The sequence below is a fragment of the Panthera leo genome, chromosome B1 (genome assembly GCF_018350215.1).
Source record: "Panthera leo isolate Ple1 chromosome B1, P.leo_Ple1_pat1.1, whole genome shotgun sequence".
Lineage (NCBI taxonomy): Eukaryota > Metazoa > Chordata > Mammalia > Carnivora > Felidae > Panthera > Panthera leo.
This window is the reverse complement of record NC_056682.1, coordinates 156,717,267-156,739,473: the sequence shown is the minus strand read 5'-3', so window position 1 is coordinate 156,739,473 and position 22,207 is coordinate 156,717,267. Positions and strand designations below refer to the sequence as shown.

The following is a 22,207-nucleotide window of genomic DNA, read 5'->3' as shown; positions in this document are numbered from 1 at the left end:
AAAACTCTCTGTTTTCAATCTGTCTTTCTTTTGTTTTTCCTTTTTTGTCTTTCCTTTCACGAGCACACCAAAGTAGTGAACCTTCAACTTTATTTTATTTTGTTTTATTATTTTATTTTATTTTTGTCTTTCCTTTCATGAGCACATGAAAGTAGTGATCCCTCAACTTTATTTTATTTCTTTGTTTGTTTATGTATTTTAATGAAGGAATTAATTTTTATTCACTTTTTAAAAAATATGGAACATGAATTTGGGTGTCATCCTTATGCAGGGGCCATGCTAATAATCTTCTTTGTATCCTTCTATTTTAGTATATATACTGCCAAAGTGTGCACTCAATTTTATTTCTTTTAATGAAACATGTTGTTATTTAATTTTTTTTTTTTGTTTGTTTTTCTTTTGCAATTTGAGCTCCTACCTCCACCTATTCCCAGAGGCCCTGGTATTCCACCCTAACCGATGTCATAAAAACATTTTCCTTAACAAGAAAATTCTCCCTCATGAGCAACTTTGATGCTAGCTGTGAAAACAATAATGCACTCACCATTTGTTTCATGATTCTGACCACTCTAACTCTGAAGCCTTTGGGGAAGTTACTTAACACGGTGTTAGCTTTCACGAAATAAATATTGAATAACAGCAACCTCAAAATGTTCCTGAGAAAATGAAGTGGAATAAGGAAGATTAAGTCTAATAGAATGAATGAACTTCATCAACAGTCATTTCCTTCCTGCTGATCTCCTGCAACCTTTCCTTATGCCTTTCTCCCAGCTATTAAAATCAATCTAGAGTGTTTCTTCATCTTTAAAATAAATGTTACACAGTATCAACAGAGCTTCCTGTTATTTAAAAATAACTTTTTCTTATCATCTTATTGCCTATTAGCTTCCACCCCAGTCTGTGGATATGCCTGATTTCATATATAATGTAACCTATTCTCTAGGTATAAATGCATGAAAGTAGGGAGATTTCCTTCATTCTATTTTTATCCTGTACTCCTAAACTCTTGAAAAAAGAATCATACCCTAGAGAACAATTTTAATTTATTCTGTTAAATTGACCATGTACAGCAATCATGCTATAGTGTGTGTAAAGACAGTGAAATCTTATTTTTTTTCACAAACAAAAATTATACTCTACAAGGGTATAAGAGAATGTCTTTGAAATAGTTAAAGTTAAAATAAAGCTATCTTATCAGCCACAAGATATTTCTTGGTTTGATTTTGGGTTTTAGAAAAATTTGTACAGATTATTATAATTAACACAATTATAATTATAATCAAAATAATTGCTATGCTTGTTCTCTGTAAATTTCAATGAAGTGATGGAATTTTTAAATCTTTAGGCTTTGATTAAATGTATTTAGCTTTTTTTGTACTCCCTACATCTATATTACTATGACCTATTCAAAGTAATCCAGAAGTTAAAAAGTCATGTGAATTAAAGATGCGTACAGCAAGAAGTCAGGAAAAGAAAATATGAAAGATATGTTGTCCTTAACATCCCATGCCTATTGTATGAATAGGAAATGTCATCTGCTTGGAATTACAAAAGGTGTTGAGGTATCAGACAGAATTACCCAGAAATATCTGCCAGAGTGAGGACACCACCTGTTGCTGTTCCACACCACTTCCATCAGAGGAGAGAGATCGGTGGGACTAGAAATGAGGAAATAATCAAAGAGCACATGCGGACAATGTTTCTTACTTCTCTTGGGGGGGGGGATAAAAAGTAATCGCATGACGTAGAGTTTTGAAAAGGGTAAAAAGTGGGTGGAAATTTTCTTTATTTAGTATTGTGAATGCCTGAGGTAGTGTTTACCTTTAACCTTTATTATATTAAATTAATAAGAAGGACATGCTCTAACTTCAGACACAATTTTGCATCTCCAGATAAAATTTGGGGGCTTACCAATTCGAAAAAGTGCAATGATAGGTAAATATAAAACTGCCGCAGATTTGCCTTTTTTTTTTTTTTTTTTTTTTTTTTTTTTTAGCTAATGCTAACACTAATTTGCTCCCATGTTTGATTTGACTTCCATTTGCAACAGGTTATCTATACTTGCCTCCAAGCTCCATGGGCATATGGGATTCAGAAATGGCTGATCAAATAATTTCATTTCCCAGCCTGCATTTAATTCAGAGATGTGACTGACCTAATTTGTTCCAATGAAACAAAATCTCTAGAGCTACTGGACAAAGCACAATTATTTATGTATGCGTTTGTTTACTATTGCTGAGAGGAGTAATATGCTCAAAGGAGAGTTACTGTGCAAAAAGGGAGCACGGCTTTGCCTCCAAAACCAAGGGACCAATGCTATGATTTTGTTTTTCCACTTTTCTACAGAGTCCATATTGCATCTCCATCCACTACCAAATTCTCAATGACAATTGAATCTTGAAAGCCTTAAGAGCCAATAGGAAGGTTTACTTGCACTGTCACATGTAACAGATAGAATTCCCTTGCATGGTTCACCCAAAACTGGCAAGTGAATTAGAAGGTATCAGAGATAGTATCTTAGTAAAAGTGTATAGAAGATATACACAGTTTAATTTTGAGAGAATATGCAAAAATGTCTCTAGAATATTGAGTAACATAGGATTTTATTGATGCAGCAGGTTTTTGTAATTTCAAATAATTTATTTTTTAATTTTTTTAATGTTTATTTATTTTTGAGAGAGAGACAGACAGACAGAATGTGAGTGGGTTAAGGGCAGAGAGAGAGGAAGACACAGAATCTAAAGCAGGCTCCAGGCTCCGAGCTGTCAACACAGAGACCCATGCGGGGCTTGAACCCACAAGCTGTAAGATCATGACCTGAGCTGAAGTCGGATGCTCAACCAATTGAGCCACCCAGGTACTCCTCAAATAATTTATTTTTAACATCTCTTTCATGTGTGCGACTACCAACATGTTCAGAGTACCTGTCCATTTCTTTCTAGTTCTTATTAGATTAGTATTATGAAAATTGTGGAATTTTCCACAATTGTGGAAAATTGTGGAATTGTGGAACTATATATATATAGTTATATATATAAATTTTGGACAATGCAAGACATATTTTGGATGAAAGCAAACTCCTGAAGTTGATTGTTACCAGAGGGAAAAAAAAAGAAGAGGGGTGCCTGTGTGCCTCAGTCGGTTAAGTGACCGACCTTGGCTCAGGTCATAATCTCGGGGTTTGTGAGTTTGAGTCCCATGTTGGGCTCTGTGCTGACAGCTCAGAGTCTGGAGCCTGCTTCAGGTTCTGTGTCTCCCTCTCTGCCCCTACCCCGCTCGCATTCTGTCTGTCTCTCTCAAAAATAAATAAATAAACATTAATTTAAAAAAAAAAAAAGAAGAGAAATCCATTTCCAGAAGAATAGATACATATCAGATGGTAAGAACTAGATTATTTTGCTTTGGAATAACTGAGTACTAAGTGCTAGGGACTGGAATAATTTTTTTTTAGTAGAAAATACCCATTCTGACACAATCGTTACTTCTGATAATTATTCTTCAGTACCTTCAGTCATACACTTAACCTATTGGAGAATTAAATGGAAACGCTGTAGGAATCATTATCACTGCATCTTTCACATTTTTGATGATAGCTTAATTTTTGGAGTTTCCAAAGAAACAATATTATTCTGTTATTGAGAAAAAATTACACAGGATGAAATGCACAGATCTTATGCATACAACTGATGAGTTTTTGTAAATGTATATACCCAAGCAATCATCCCTCCAAGTAAGATCTAAAACTTTTCCATCTCCCAAGAAATTTCCATCATTTCCTTCCAATTATATCTTTGAGCAGCTCTCTAGCATCCTACTTCATTCATGTCATAGCAAAACTTCTCTAGATCTGGGAAACCAAGGCTATTTTTTTTTAATTCCAGAGTTTTGTGATTCTTACTCCAATTTTCCAAATCTCCCTCATCATCCCTTCCAGTCCCACCTATCCCACCTCACTTAGGAAAATTATATTCTGATCTATCATCCAAAATTAGTGGTGCCTATACTTAAGGAGGCAAATGATGTGATGGTATGTAGCTTTCAGGAAATACATTGTTTTACAGAATAGATACATAATCTCCCGGTCTTTGCTCAGGAACCTGTGGCTATTTAGATATACGAGCTGGATGCCATTGTAATCTATTGATTAGTATAAGCTTTACTATTGTCAAGTGATAGATGAAATTTGACCCTAGTTTACCTCAGGGTAAGGCCAAAAGAATCGTAAAGAAAGCTGCTGGTAGTATTTCTGTCTCTAAATATACTATTTGAAATAAATATGGCAGTTCACTCAGGTTGAGTACAATAAAAAAGGAATAGATATTATGTGGGTAATATTTCTAAAAGAAGAGATGATCATCATGCAGAAACAGTACGTACCTATTTATCACCACAAAATTATTCAGACATTTATTAACAATTTGGTGCGGACAAACTCAAGTGGACATTTCAATTAATTCAAGATTTGGGGAACAAAACTTATTGCAAGGAGGACTCATTTGGAGGAAATCTGAGTACAGTGTTGAAATAACATCACAAATAAAAAAATTGATACAAAATGGATATACATGGAATGTTATTTATTCAACTCAACATAGACATGATTTATTCAATTTAACAAATGTGTAATTGAGTTTCTACTTACACGTGTGGTTGTGTGCTTAATGCTAATTTCATATGTGGTTACACACAAAAATATTATTGACACCTTTATTAGGCTACAGTAGGTGTTGTAGATAGATAGTGATTTTACAGAATGCCTTCTTAATCTCCTGTAAGGAAGGCACAAGCGCACCAAACATTCCCATCTATTTCTTACACATTTTTCAGGTCCCATGCAATTAGGTCGGGCCAAATTACTACTCTAGTCAATGGGCTGGGGCAGAAGTGACTTGTTTTGCTTTTAGCCAAAGCACGTAAAAGCCAGTGTGTACTGCTCCCACTTTTTCCTCTCCTAATGAGGCAACCCATTTCTGATATATATGATTTCTGATATATGTGATCCATGATATATGACATACACACAATACACACCCATTCAAATTCCCTGTATGCTCAATTATGCTTTTCTCACTCCCTTACAGTTGTTACTGAGAACATTTCTTAGAAAAAATTTCCTACATGAAAATCTCTGTCATTGAGGCTGTTTCCTAGGGAACTGGACTGGATCAAGGCATCTCTGTTCACTGCCCTCTTCTCCCACTTTATCACAGGCTTCTCCCTGAATCACAGCACCCAGCGCCTTCAGCCTTTGAAAGATTTCAATTTCTGGGGCTTGCAGTTGTTTTCTGTTTTTTGCCCCAAAGATTTTCTCTTTTTGTTCACATAGCTAAAGCATTTTCAATGTTCAGGCTTCCGTGTGCTCTTCCAAAATAGCCACCTTGACCATCTTGCACTTGCTTACAAGCCTTGCATGGCAGGATGCGCCTGTCTTCTGTTCACATCATGTCTCTAACACTTTATCCATCTCTGATTTCTTATTAGGACTGTATGTTTGTAGCAAGTGAATTAATACTCTATAAAATAAGTTTTTTATGATTTTTTATCATTCAACAGAGGCACTGGTTTTTTTTAATGTTTATTTATTTATTTTGAGAGAGAGAGAGAGAGTGCAGAGGGAAAGGGGCAGAGGGAGAGAGATGGAGAGAGAAAATCCCAAGGAAGCTCTGCACTGTCAGTGGAGCCTGATGTGGGGCTCGATCATGAGATCCAACAAACCTGGGCCAAAATCAAATGTTGGTCACTTAACTGACTGAGCCACACAGGCACCCCAACAGAGGCACTTTTATGAGTGTGAATGGAAGCTAAAAATTCATGAAAATGTTATACTTTTTGGAAGAGTTATGTAATAACTAAGAAATTGATAATTTATTAAAACATTATTTTAAGAAATAGTTCTTTATAATATATTAAAATAGCATATATACATTAAAACACAACATATGCACAAACTAATCAATCATCAAAAATAATATAAGGGGTATAATAATTATGGTACATAGCCACTAAATGTCAGTTGTGTCTATCCCTAATACTATGTCACTAATACCATATTGTTTCTCTGAAGCGTATATTTTTCAAAATAGTCATATTTTTTCATATAATTCCCTGCAATCCTATTTAAAGTTGAATTTTATGGTTACTAAATGTGATATTATACACACCATTAATTAGGTATTCTCTGCTGACAATAATAGTTTTAACTGGGCGCCTTGGTGGCTCAGTCAGTTAAGCGCCAGACTTGGGCTCAGGTCATGATCTCACAGCTCATGGGTTTGAGCCCTGCGTCAGTCTCTGTTTTGACAGCTCAGAGCCTGCAGCCTGCTCCGGATTATGTGTCTCCCTCTCTCTCTGCCCCTCCCCCACTCATGCTCTGTCTGTCTCTCTCTCTCAAACATTAAAAAAAAAAATAATAGTTTTAACTATAAATACTCTATAGATGCTGTAAGAATATTGGTAAGCTCAGAGCATATTCTGTGAAATCAAAGATATTCTTAATTATAATATTTTTTATATTTAAATGTGTAAATATTTCAATCCAATTATTTAATAGACATTTACTGTTGGCCTCCATTCGAATTACCTTTCTTCAAAAAATGTTCTCATAAGAAAATTATCATATTCATTTTCTCTATGACTATTTATGTTTTTCTCAATTTAAATGCAGCAAATAATAAGCCTTCTCATTTTTATTCAATCCCACCACAGAATATAAATTTATTCATTTAGAATTATGAATTCCTTTAAAATATTTTTTACCAGAAGTTGAGACCTTCCAAATTGCAACTTGATAATTTCAAGTTCAACCCAGTATACCCTTTGAGGTCTCTATTGCATTCATTAGCTCCCTTACTTTCTACAGAGATACATTGCAGTGTCTGCCTGTTTGCAAAATTGTCAATAATTACATTTCCCTAAAAGCTTTGGAAGCTGAATTGTTCCTGAGTTTCATTTGCTGAATACTTTGATTAAAGATTTCCAAATGTTTTTTTGTATAAAATACAAGCAATATTCAGAGGATTCATTTACAAAAACTCAATGTGACTATTGAACACTTGGGTTGATTTATAAAGTAATTCCTCAAGTTGCAAAGACTGCCTTTTATAAAGTAATTCAGTTGTTGTGTCTCCTTACTCTTTTCTGATCTGTGATCATTCCCAGTCATTTCTTGCCTTTCATGATCCCTAAATTTTCAAAGGTGATCAATGAACTATTTGTGGAATGTTGCTAAATTTGGATTTGTCTGGTATTTTCTTTTTTTTTTTTTAATTTTTTTTTACGTTTTATTTTTTATTTTTGAGACAGAGAGAGACAGAGCATGAACGGGGGAGGGACAGAGAGAGAGGGAGACAGAATCAGAAGCAGGCTCCAGGCTCTGAGCCATCAGCCCACAGCCCGACGGCGGGGCTCGAACTCACGTACCGCAAGATCGTGCCCTGAGCTGAAGTCGGACTCCCAAACGACTGAGCCACCCAGGTGCCCCTGTCTGGTATTTTCTGATCAGAACGAAGTCATGAACTTTTGACAAGAATACAACAGAAGTGATGGTGTGTCTTTTTCAGTGCATCATATCAGATGGTCCAGGATCTTGATGTGTCTATTCCAGGTCATGTTAACCTTGATAGCTTTCTGAAGTTGCCTGCCAGCTTTCTCCACTGTAAAGTTGCTATTATTCCTTTTATAATCAAAATTACCTTTGGGAAGAGGCATTTAGATCATGCAGATATCCTATTTTCAAACTTTGATCACTGATTTTACCATCCATGGGTGGAGTCTGCCTGCAATAATTATTAATGTAATGTTAGCTGAATAATGACTTTATATTTGCTTTATTCTTTCTATACTTTAAAATTTGAATTCTTTTAGAGCTATTCCTTCTCTCCCACATTTTTTTTATTTAATTAATATCACATGTAAGTATGAAACTCATAGATATTTGTTTTATTCTATTGGTTATAATCCAATACTAAAGTTTATTTTGTTCCTTAAGTTGTTCCAGTTTGGCATTCAGTAGTTTCTTCAGGTTGGCTCCTTTGTCATCTTGACATGATCTCACTTTTTTTGGAATACTGCTGTGTTTCTGGCACCATAGATATTTATATTTTCACTAAACAGCTCTGGAATAAAGTACTTCTCTTAGTAGCTCTGGTACTTTTTCACTGGGGAATCGTATTTAGAAACCATGATCTAGACACTAGTTGTGCACTGATACTGGAGTATCATTGGGTTGGGCTCTTTCAGTGGATTACACATAGAAATGTGTGTGTGTGTGTGTGTGTGTGTGTGTGTATAGTATGTGTGAACATATACATGAATATATATGTACATACACACAAAACTGCATACACATGCATCCGTACCAATCTATCAATATATATATAATATTTATGATATAATATATTTGTGTCATACTGATACTTCTGATTCTAATTTAGTATCACGGGAATTATTCTAGCCTCCTCCTTTTCATTACTTATAATATTATAAATAATGAAACATATTATAAGTAATATTTATATTTATTACTTCTTTCTCCAACAGTGAGAAGCATAGTTCTCTTTATCTACAATAACTTTATGTATTTGTTTATCCTCACATACACATAAAATAGTTTCAGAATTGCTACTTTATACCCTGCAGAAAACAAATCTACTAACTAGAGTATGTAATATACTTTAAGGATTGTAATACATGTATATATTTAGGGAGATTATGAATTTTTAAACACAGCTGCTGCCACGAATTTCTAGAAGATATGTACCAGGACTTCAGAAGAAAGAGTATAGAGAAAGCTGGTATAAAAAGTACACAGCTTGATAAATTTCTAGATTCAAACACAAGTATAAGGTGTCATTTTAGAAGACATGTAGTACCTGTTCAATCACTGTTCTAAGAATACACACAGGTCATCACTTGCCTGAGATACCAGGTTGAAAGCTACACTTAATGTTAAATTTACCATGAGTGAAAAAAAAAAACATAGCATAGGAAATCAATACCATTCAGTTTATACTTATTCAAAATTATATTTCAAATCATTTAAGTTATGATAAAACTACTAAACTGCAATATTCCTAAATAATAATAGCAAATAATAAGTGGTAAGTCCCTATTGCTTCTGTTGGCTTACTATGCTAGCATTAATCATGATGAATTATTTTGATATTGTAAATGGAAGTATAAGGCATAATACTACCACCATGAAGAGTGAATCATTCCCTCAGCAGTTTAGTGTCTTATAAATACCTCCCTTATAATTTTTGAAGTCATATGCTATTCATGACATGGACATGAGACCAGAGAAAGAAATTAGCACTTAATTCAATTGTTTAATAGAATATTATAGATGTATTACATGCTCAGAATAATGAAGCTGGGTTATTGAAAACAATGTCAACCCATCTTTCATCCTTCAAGTTCACCTTGTCTTCCATGAAGCATTATTCAGTTTGTTTTTAACAATCTATTTTCCATTTAAATCCAAATTTTCACAAGGTGGAATTAGACACTATACCATCTTTGGAATTGTGTTTTCTTCATCGTGTTTTCTCATATGAGAAATAAATCTCATAATGTTGCTAATATTAAATATTGAAAAATCAAAACATGTTTTCTGCTCTATATGAAGAGATTATGTTTCAAGATATAAGGATCAACATGCCACACATATCTATAAAGTATAGTGTTAGAAGGCATGTTTCACACTCCTCTTGATGAACATTGAGAAATATATGGAATTGTTGAATTGCTCTATTGTACACCTGAATTTAATACGACACTGTGTGTTAACTACCTTGGGAAAGGAAAAGGCATCTTTTAATCACTTTGTATATTATTTTTTGTTTGTTTACTATCAAAGAAAATTATGTTTAAATACATATTCAGGAATAGTGATAATAGAAGGCACATTTGCTTAATGGCTTTTTACAACAAGCTAGGAAATCAGAAATTAATATATTTCAGGGCACCTGGTGGCCCAGTTGGTTGAGCATCCGACTCTTGAATTCAGCTCAGGTCATGATCCCAGGGTCCTGGGATGGAGCCCGTGTAGGGTTCCACGCTGAGCATGGAGCCTGCTTAAGATTCTCTCTTTCTCTCTGCCCCTCTGCTCAGCTTGCACTCACTCACTCTCTCTAAAATAAAGAAAAAATACTACTAATAAAAAAGAAACCAACATATTTCTTCAGATAGAGCTGGAAAATGAGAGCATTTTGTTACCTAAGTAAAGGAAAATAACTTCTAGACAATTTTATACTTCAGAATTTTATTTCAATAATAAAACAATCCTAGCACTACATAAACAGTGGTTTGTGAGGCCACTATTTAATCTACAAGTATTGTGATGAAAACCCACATTTTATAAACCTGCCCCCTGAAACTGAAGAAGCTTAGTCTAGTATGCTGCTTTGATGCCAGTAATTCACACTACATTTGTATGTACAAAATCAGCTACACAAACTAGGCAACAGGAAAGACAACTAATTTATCCACGTCTACAGTTGGAAGCCTAGGATAATGCTAATTTAGATAATTTGGGCCGAAAATAGAGCCCAGAAATAGATAAGCAATTCTCCAGTTGCTGACAAATAAAGTGATAACATCACCAAACCATTTTAGCGGTTAGTGAAAATAATGAGAAAAGCTAGACATACTTTTTAATGGTTTTGATATGTATTAATTACATAGTGTCTCATGAAAATTGAGCTATGTTTAAAAATATTAGCTGTTTATATTTACATGGGATTGATATATAGGGTTAATATATAGGATTGACAATACAAATGGGTATGAAGAAAAGAACATGTTATTACTTCTCTCTATATCTCCCAGATTCAAAAACATTAATAATAAATTTCCATTTTTTGTGACTCTACAAACCAGTTAAAAAAAAGAATTATTAAGTTTCTCTGGGAAAAATTATTTTTCAAAAATGTGTCTTTATTCAACTTTATGCTGAGAACAGAGATAAACAATTTTTACAATATCTCACTTATTCTCACAAGAACACCTTGAAATAGGTAATGTTATCATCCTCATGCTATAGATGAAATAATAAGTATGAGTGAAATTCAGTAATGTCTGTAGGGTTACACAGCTATCAGATCAAAATTGGAATTACAACTGGTCTGTCAGTTTCCAGAGCCAGAGTTTCTATATACCGTGCTGAGTGTGTGAGACATCCTACCAGCAACTCTATCCCTACACCTTCCTGCTCAAAAATTCCATTTTCATACACTTTTGGTTTAGTTTAAAATATAGTGAATGATTCTATTGTATTTTTCAGAAAGTAAATTTAAGATATGAAAAACCAGTGATGGAAAGCCAGAGAGAAGTTAAAATTCTTTGGTTAAAGAGCATCATTCAAACACAAGGTATCCTGAAATTCCTATTTCTTGCATATCTACGACAAACCGTGGACAATACCATCCTTTGAAAAACAAAGCATCTATTTCTGGGGGCACTGCTGCTCTGTCAAGTGCTCTGGGGATGTGGAGGAAGGAGACTTGTGCCATGGAAGGAGGGTGCGGGCATCTGGTAACCAACTAAATATAAATTATAGCACAATGAAACTATCTAAACATCTGGAACAGATGAATAGCCTAAAAATATTACATTGAACCAGACATAATTCACAATACCACAAACCCCAAACTACTAGGAAGTTGATATTAGGTAAAACATGCATGAAACTCCATTTAAAATTTATTTAAATAAATTTATTAAAATAAATCTGTAGGCTTTATAATATATTTTGGTGAATATAGTTACTTGTATTATTCTGGAGACTAAGTAACCAATTTAGATACTGTCACAATTCTTGTAAAGATATAGCATCTAAAAATGGCATATAATCTTTTCTCTGAGCAAAGGATAAGCATTAGTCTTCAATTTAAAGTAATAGTATAACTTAAAATATTCTCATACTTCGACTCCTCCTGCACATTTTAGTGGCTATTGGATTTTAATTCCCCACAAAGTTACTTGTTGGCACAGAATTAAGAGATGAGTTGTGAAAATAATATTAACAAGGTTGCATAAAATTTTGTTTAAAGGGCAAGAGAATATTCATGTAGTAGATTGTTTCCGATCTATCATTGTTGGTGCATAAGCTTCTTGAAATCTCTTTGCTGTCATGATTTGTAAAGAGAACTCTTAAATGGCAATTTAAATAAGTCTTTTTTTTTTCTTGCTCTCTCTCTCTCTCTCTCTCTCTCTCTTTTTAATATATAGGTCTAATGAGGTGCAGAGGATACCACATATTGTCAAGCTTATCTGAGGCAGACAATCTTCATCTCTCCTTCATGCCACAGTGAATTAAGTAGATAAACATGTCGTGAGAAATTAAGATGAATGATAAGCTTGCTGGCACCATCTTGAAGGCACAAGACATCATCACCCTCTCCACAGGTATTTGGCTAAAATACTCTATCCTCACATTGTCAGGTAGCACCTTGAAGAAATATCATCCACATTGTTGAAAGCAAAGAGAAAGTCAAAGATAATATGACTCATAGTTTACATATTGCATACATAATATGGTCTTGATATGAACTTGAAAAGACTGAATAAAATATGCACAATTAACACTCATTTACAGACGTTAGTTCAACCAATATATAATGGAAGAATTTTTTCTTTATTTTATAGATAAGTTTACAGGAAAAAAAAAAAAAAAAAGAGAAAAGATAATTGCCCTGAGCCATACTTACTTTCAATTAAAGATCTAAGTCCAAATGCATCTGGCTGCCTCTGTTTATATCAGACAAAGAGCAGTCATTCCAAATATAAATATAAAGATGAAAAAATATAGTTTTATCATTTTCTACATGAAATTCAAACCATTTAGCAAGGAGGAGCTGTCTAGCATAGACAACTATTTTTTTTATAACAAAACCAGTTATACTTATTATGGCAAATTGAATGTTAGAATGATTCTCATGTCATTTCAAAGACTAGCTCCAGCTCAGACATTTCATTAGAAGGTACAAAAAATAAACAACTAAAATAAAGAGGCTCTGTTAACCTCTGCTGGAGATGTTTCACCACCTTTTCCTTTCTTGAAGAGTGCTTACACAAATGAAAGGTTTATTCTTTGTTGTCACTTGTCCCTGCCTCACTACACATTTACACTTAGGAAGTACTTAATATACATTTGGTAGTCAAGACGTGCTGATTTAAATTGAAATGAACTAAACTAGAACACACATAGATATCACAAAAACATATATGTGTGTATCGTATATGTGTGTATATATGTGTGTATTGTGTGGCATATGCAATACTATGTCATACAAACACTTATACATTTCTATGTATGTTCTCATAACATAGAATATCTCATTTTCACACATATACACATAAATCAAACTACTCTGAATTGCTTGCCTTTTTACTCTTCTCTAACCTCCTGTCAATTCTTATGTTCTTTTTAATCTAAGCAGTGCATATCACCTTACTATCTCATACTACTACCATTAGATTTGAATTTAACTTGTCAAAGTTTTGTGTCTTGGGTCATCAAGCCAAATGGAGGATTTGAAAGGGTATAGAATGTGCCATGAACACTATATTCAACTTACTGTGCCATAACGCTATATGCATAACTTTGCACATGGAAGAAAATAAATATTATTGACGAGGTGATAGTGTCTGTAAAGAATAAAACTATTTAGTCTGATTATATTCACCTATCCCCTCTTCATGATGTCATGAAGATAGGCAACACAGAATGAATAATAACCCACAAAATAACTTTCAGTCATGTTAATTGCTGTAAGAAATGGAGTATACTGACTGATCTTGCTTTGCATAGGTTGGGTCATAGAATCCAAGATATATTTAGACATTTTGATTTGAAATTTACCCTTGAAATTCCTATTATGCTAACCTTAGAGGCGTGGTTGTCTCTCTTTGGATTTTGTATGAAAATTCTTCACCCTGGCTGAGTTTTGCAAATACCGACATCATTTTCTGAAGAAAAATGCTGCAGCCACATCCTATAAAAACAAACAAAAGTGCTGGCCCAAACCCGTTGCTTAGCAATAACATGTTCTTAGTCTGGAGCAACTTGAATTATTTTAGTTTATAATATTTATAATGCCTTTCAAGATTTTACATGTTACAAAGAAATGTTTATGACTATCTGTTATAGAGTTTTATAATTAATACTGATATGATTTTTTCCCCCACAACCCTATGTAGGACTAGGAAGTGAAAACATTTGAATCCATAATATATTTGCAATTGAAGAAACACATATTGCTAGGCTGTCTAAAGAAAACCTTTGTCTGGCTGTTTGTTTGTATACCTTTGGTATATCCCACAATTACTTTTCATAGATTTATAGAGGTTTTGTAATGCCCCCCAAAATTCTACATTTTAGAACCAATTAATTTTGTATTCAGTGACTGTAGTGTGATGAATAGGGTGTGGGATTTATAGTCAGAAGACATTGACTCAAGTCCTTGAGTCAGAAGACATTGGTTTAATACTTTTTATTAAATCCATAACATATTTTTGTGAGTATGAGTGATTTTGATTGTAAAACTGAAAGAACAATTAATAATAACAATACTAGTAGTAGCAATAGCAAATAGTAGAATCATACTTATATAATATTCGTTTTACTTAAGATGTAAACTTAAGCATTCAGGTAGATATACACATATGCAACAGATACACATACATAGCTTGCAAAAAGACTTTAAACACTTTTAAATATTGGTATATATAGCTTATGCAGAAAAATAACAAGTATATTTATTTGATGCATTTTCTTCCAGGTATTGTTCAAATGCTTCAACGACAATAATTAATTTAAAAATTCTTAATATACTTTTCATTTTACAAATGATAGAAAGTTTCAATACCTTGTCCAAAGTCACATATCTTAGAACTGATACTAAGTCTGATTCTAGAAACCACGCTTTTAACACCTACTATGACACTTTAAAATGAGATCATCAATGATGCAGGAATTATTCAGAAACATTTAACACACTGTTATCATGGTTCAATGGAACCAGTCATACAATAGTCTTCCTCACGCACAGGGGATATGTTCCAAGACCAAGTTCTAGAAACTGCAGATACCTAAACTGCAGATACCAAAGAGTCTCAGATCCTATATATACTATTTTTTTGCATATATACATACCTATGATAAAATTTTATTTATAAATTGGGCATAGTAAGAGATTAACAACAATAACTAATAATATTTTAATAGAACAATTATATTAAACAATATTCTGTAGTAAAAACAAATATTAGTGAATGTGATCTGTCTCTGAATATCTTTTATTTATTTATTTATTTTTAATTTTTTTTTTTTAACGTTTATTTATTTTTGAGACAGAGAGAGACAGAGCATGAACGGGGGAGGGTCAGAGAGAGGGAGACACAGAATCTGAAACAGGCTCCAGGCTGTCAGCACAGAGCCTGACGCGGGGCTCGAACTCACAGACCGCGAGATCATGACCTGAGCCGAAGTTGGCCGCTTAACCAACTGAGCCACCCAGGTGCCCCTGTCTCTCAATATATCTTATTGTAAGATACTCACTCTTCTTATTGTGATGATGTGAGATGATAAGAAGTCTATGTGATGACAGAAAGTGAGGTGAATAGTGTAGGTACTGAGGTGGCATTAGCCATTATTGACATCCTGACAATATCTTAGAATGGGGATCATCTGCTTCCAGAACACAGTTGACCACCAAAAGTAAAAATATGGATAAAGAAAAACTACTGTATAAGGTTTGTTTTACTGTTAAAAGTGAGTATTTAGACTTGAAAAATTAAAATATTTTGAAAATGAAATATGAAATATATTTCATAGATATTGACCAACTTGATGTTACTTAAGAAATGACATCATTATTAACCATCTTTAACTATGAGCCAAGTGTTTTATGTCACTTTTCAACATTTTTTCCTTAATGAGAAAAGTAAGAATAAAGAATTTGGGGATTACAACAACAAAAAAAATAAACATTTATATAACTTTTAATTCTTCACTTATTATAGTGATGCTGTATATAACATGATTGGATACCAATGCTTTTGATTACCTGTGATTTTTTCTTGAGTATAAGCACTAGAAGAATATTTGGTTTAATTATTCTTTGATACCTATTCTCAAATCCAAAGAGAAAAGAGAGCATGAGAATGTTTAGATCTGAACCTACCAGTCAACACAGAGTATAATCCCTCGCATGAAAATGTGTTGTTTTGATAACTGAATGTTAAATGAAAAGTCATTATTACTGTATATACATTTCTCTTTTTTCTATTAAAATAATTGATGTACAATATTGTATTAGTTTCAGGGGTATAACATAAAGATTCAATATATACATTATGAAATGGTCACCACAACAAGCCTAGGTACTATGTATCATCGTACAGAGTTGCTACAATAATATTGACTATATTCCCTATGCTATACATTACAACCCCATATCTTATTTATTATATAACTGGAAGATCGTACATCTTAATCCCCTTAATCATCGTTTATTCTGCCTCCCTCTAGTCTGGCAACCACTAGTTTATTCTCTGTTTTTATGACTATGTTTCTGTTTTGCTTTGTTCATTTGTTTGGATTCCACATAGAAGTGAAATCAGTTGGTACTTGTATCTCTCTGTCTGATGTACTTCACTTAACATGATACCCTCTAGGTCCATCCATGTTGCTGCAAATGGAAAGATTTCTTTCTTTTTTGTGGCTGAGTAACATTTCATTGTATGTATATGCTACATATTTATCCATTAATCTATTGATGGACATTTAGGTCCCTTTCATATCTTTGTTATTGTAAATAATGATTCAGTGAACAGAGGAGTGCATATGCCTTTTCAAATTAGTGTTTTGTTTTCTTTGGATAAATACCTAGAAGTGGAATTGCTGGATTGTGTGGTAGTTCTATTTTTAAGTTTTTGAGGAATTCCCATACTGTATTCTATAGTTGCACCAATTTATATTCCCATCAAAAGTGCTCAAGAGTTCTTTTTCTCCACGTCCTCACCAATACTTGTTACCTTTTGTTTTTTGGATGATAACTATTCTAATAGTTGTGAGGTGATATCCCACTGTGGTTTTGATTTGCATTTCCTGATGATTAGTGATTTTGAGCATCTTTTCATGTGCCTGTTGACCATCTGTATGTCTTCTTTGAAAAAAAAAATGTTCAGGAATACTGAGGCATTCGTATTAATTGATAGCCAACAAACGAGTTCTGATTATATCTTAAGTATATATTCACATAAAATTGTGTACATAAAGCTTATACTAATGGAATACATACAGGAATGACAACAATCCTCAAGCATGCCAAATTTAACTTTTGCTCTGGCAAAACAAATAAAAACTGCAAGTTTAGGGCAGCCTAAAACAATAAAGAAACAAAAAAATAAATACAGTAGGTCTTCTAAAAGATTTTAGTAAGTGATATACAAACTGATGTATATTTATTTGTATATTATGTTTATTATTTGTATATTAATTGTGTTGAATCTATATCAATATATAATAAAAATATTAAAGTATCTTCTCTAGAGATCTTTAAAAGATTTTCATAAATTTGTATCATATGTACAGATTACCATTAGTCTGAGACAGTTCTCTGACACTCCGCAGTTTCATGGAATTTGCTTTTGGTTTATATACCTCTAAGGAGTGCAGTGCAATTTTACTATGCTCATTCTCATGCCATGTTATTACCATAAAGTCTGAAGACAATTCTGAGAAAATGTGACAGTTTCAAATCATGAATAGTGAGTTTTTGGCCCAGAGAATAAATAAAATAAGTTCAAAAATCATAAATTTAGAGTTACTTGGTAGTATCTGAATATCATTTTAAGTACCACCTAAAAAATGGACAATCACTACACATATGGTCCTAAGTATTATATTTACATTTCATTACGTACTTTATGTTTATACTCTCTAAGAAAGCCATTATATTTCTGAAAACAATGATTCATCAGCTTATATATATAACATAAAAAAGAAAGAAGGATGTTAAATTAACAAGGCTAATATTTTAAATTTGTTGCTTCTACATTGTTTATACAACAAAACACATATATGGCCCTTTATAAAGCAGGAAAAAATATATCATGCTCATAATTTCAACTCAGACAATTGTTAAAAGGCCATAAGGGAAAGAATACTTTAAATTAGTAATACTGAATCTAAATGGCAAAAATCTAAATCTCCCAAGTTGAAAAATTTAGGAAAAAAGTTATGAGTTTCCTCTTCTGTATCACAACTGAAAAAAATTTGCTGAATTATCTACTAAATAAATCCCCAAGTTTGCACTGAAGCATATTTAAAAATTTTATATATGTAATTCAGTAAATTAGATTAGAATAAGAAGGTAGAGCATGTGTCAACTTTTATATTGATATGCGTGTGTATATGTAATGGAAAAATTTAAATTATTGTAGCTAATGGGCATTAAACTTCCCACATTCAAGATGATGTTCAAAAAACATTTTATAGATTATGGCATTTAATTCTCATAATAAATTATGAAATAGTAACATTTATCTTCCCTGTTTTACTAGGTCACTACTAAACGGTAGACTCAGGATTTAAACAGAGGCACTCTGATCCCAGTATTTGCACTCTAAGCCATTAATACACACAGAGAGATACCCCTAATTTTAGGAGAAGAGTGTCAGGAGAGAATGCAGATGTAGAGCTAGTAGGTCCTGCTTTGACTTTACGTGAGAAAATGGGACTGAAGTTACTGGGGCAGGACAGATCATGTGTGTTAGGTCTGGGGCAGCAAGAGCACGATGAAATGGGATCTCTTATCTTGGGACTGTGTGCCACTGCATACCAAACTATTAGCACTATACCTACTGTATTAAAATGCACAGTCTGTACAAATCCTATTTATTCCAAGAGTTTTAAGTTTGTCTTTCCATGAAAAGTAGAGCTCTCTCTCCACTTCTTACTTTCTTGGACTCTGATTTCCTTTGCAGAATTAGAGAAATATTTTTGTTTTGTTTTGTTTTGTTTTTTCTCTAACTGGTTCTCATGTACTTTTTCATTTCTGGCTTAAAATAAATTATTGTTAATAATACAAAAAATACCTGTTAATTTCTCAACTTGCTCACCTAATGGGAGATACTGTATTAACATTACCATAAACATATATTTACTCATGTGTTCCACATTCATCCCATTACCTGGTCTCTCTCTAGATTAGATGAGGTAACAAGCATACTAAATCCTGTTATCAGCTGTCTTTTATTTTATTTAAAGTTTATTTATTTATTTTGAGAAAGAGACAACACGAGTCGGCAGCGGGGGCGGGGCAGAGAGAGAGAGGGAGACAGAGAATCCCAAGCAGGCTCTGTGCTGCCAGCGAACAGCGCGATGTCAGGCTCAAACTCATGAAATGGTGAGATCATTACCTGAGCCGAAACCAAGAGTTGGATTCATAACATACTGAGCCACCCAGCGCTCCTCAGCTATCTTTTAGAAAAGCGGTAGTTTCTACTCTGAGTAATAAAAGAGAATGTGTTGATAATGATCATCATTAGATAACTTATTTTTTGCCAGAATTTTGGGAATACAAATCATTGGGGGCAGTGATATGTATTTCCCTAATCACTAATAAGGCTGGACATGTATTTAATTACTTATTGTCCACACATGTTGCCTACTTGCAAAAGGTCTTTCATGTTGTTTACTCATTTTTGTTGTATTAGATTCACTCTCTATGTTATTCTGAAGCCCACTGTGAACAAATATTCCAATATGATTACACAACTTAAGGGAAGCCTGGTATAGTATAATAGGAATAAGTTCATGTGAGATCACACTATCTAGGTATAGATCACAACTCTGTCTAGACTCTACTTATTCGAGTTGGACAAATTATTAGCCTACGAGTATCTTCTTTTTTCTCCTATAAAGTTGGAATGATTATTGTCTACGACGTATAGGATTGTTATGAGTATTAAAGAAGGTACTTCATGGACATGCTTGGCATATAACAGGCACATTTTAAGCAATCAATAATCTTGGTTATTATTATTATTGTTATTATTAGCATGTAAAGTACAGAGAAATACCATGTAATTTTTGTTAAAGATATTATTGGACAGTTAGGTAGGTGTATAGGACTTATGTTAACAATAGCACGGATTTTCATTCATTGTGTAATTCTTCCTCAATCGCCACACAAAGATATGATAACTCATCAGTATTAATATGGCTAGCCTAATAGTTGTGTTGCACCATTGTGATGAGATGTAATTGATAAGATACCAAAACTTTGCTTGTGAGTTAAGAGCCAAGCCCTGCTTACATCATATAACAAGTTTAAATTGTAGGGGACTTGAGACTCACCCCTGGAATTTCTTTTCTTTTTTCTTTTCTTTTTAGAGAGAGGTGGGGCAGGGGGGATAGACAGAGAGAGAGAGTGAGAGAGAGAGAGAATCTTAAGCAGGCTTCATACTCAGTGCATACCCTGACCTGGGGCTTGACCCCATGACGCTGGGATCATGACCTGAGCTGAAATCAACAGAGGGATGCTTGACAGACGGAGACACCCAAGTCTCCCCACACCTTGAACATTTGTAATTCAAAGTTTAGGAGGCATTTTCTCCATAAAATGTCATTGCGATGTGACAAGGTGGCAAAGCACTAAAATTAGGGAAATGCTGTTGACTCTGGGGTGATTATTTCTCCAGGCATGTGACTGGTTTTAAGTGACTTGTTCTGAATTTCTAAAAAGTCTATATCTTTCAGCTGTGGTTATATTATCAATCTAAGAAGGTCTCAGTTTTAGAAATTAAGAATGGAATGAGGGACATCTAAACAAAGCCAAGAAGACAATGGCTTCAAATACTCAGCTCCTGCAAACAGAGATCCGTTTCCAGAATGTACCTATGACAACACTCATATCAAATGAACAGATAAAACTAGCGCTGAAGGTAAGTGGATGATAACTGGACTCACCTAGTCTATACAACCCAGTAAGACATGAAGAACCCAAGGTGTGGAGATAGTCAAAATGGGATATCTGCATATTTGGGGGGTAAAAATTTTAGCAGTAGTCTGTTTTTGCATATGATAAGCAACAAATATTTGACAGTATAAAGACTATCACGTGCATTATCGGGAGCATAAAGGGCAAGGGGAATATATAATAATTGGAGACAAATCAGTTTGGTATGTATTTCTTCTCCACACTTTTTTTTAATGTTTGTTTATTTTTGAGAAAGAGGGAGACAGAGTATGAGTGGGAGAGGGACAGAGAGAGAGAGAGAGAGAGAGAGAGAGAGAGAGAATCCGAAACAGGCTCCAGGCTCTGAAATGTCAGCACAGAGCCCAATGCAGGGCTCAAGCTCATGAACCGGAGATCATGACCTGAGCCGAAGTCAGATGCTTAACCCACTGAGCTGGTCAGGTGCCCCTCTTCTCTACACTGTTTAAAAGAGATCTAGGCTAATGGAACATCTCTCTTCTTTAGTACATGGTTTTCAAGGTCACCAGTCCAGCTACAAGTGGCAGTGAGTATGGAAAAACATGAAAGGTTTCTACGTGTCAAGTCTACAATTGATGCGTATTACATTCTTCTTGATTCCATTACTTCAGAATCAGTCACATGGCCACAAACAGCAAAAGGAGAGGTAAGAAGTACCATACAGAAAAAGAGAACATGGATTTTGTTGAGCACCTGACAATTATCTATTTATATGGTGTATTTTGTGAGATACTGAGTGTGATTTCTTTCCAAAACATCCTTTCTTATTATTATCAGAAACTGCTATTCATCTTTTAAGTATTAAAGATTTAGGGAACCACAAGGGCATCTTATTAAAATTTCTGAACAGAATGTCATTACAAACTAATATCATTTATCACATCCTTTCATAATAGAAAGTTACAAAAACTGAAGATAGTGATCGCCAAGAAAACTTTCTCTACTTCAAAATTTGTACAGGGACCTGAATAATAAACTAATGTGGTAATTGTAAAGTATTCATTATTTAAATGAAATCTCCCAAGCAGCTTTATATTCCAACATTTGGTAGCCCAATTTGAGAAATTACACATCTTTACAGAAGTGTAACACTTCATGTTGTTCAAAGGGTTTAAAATTCTAAAATCTAAAAATTTATGCTGGCCTTTACCATGTTTGAACTGATTAACATTGCCTAGCTATTATCTGGAACTCACAGGTGA

At 33.7% G+C, this 22,207-nt stretch overlaps 1 pseudogene; it reads right to left on the bottom strand.

The window, feature by feature from the left end:
* Positions 1–231: 231 nt before the first annotated feature.
* Positions 232–331, bottom strand: LOC122218789 (annotated as a pseudogene).
* Positions 332–22,207: the final 21,876 nt, after the last annotated feature.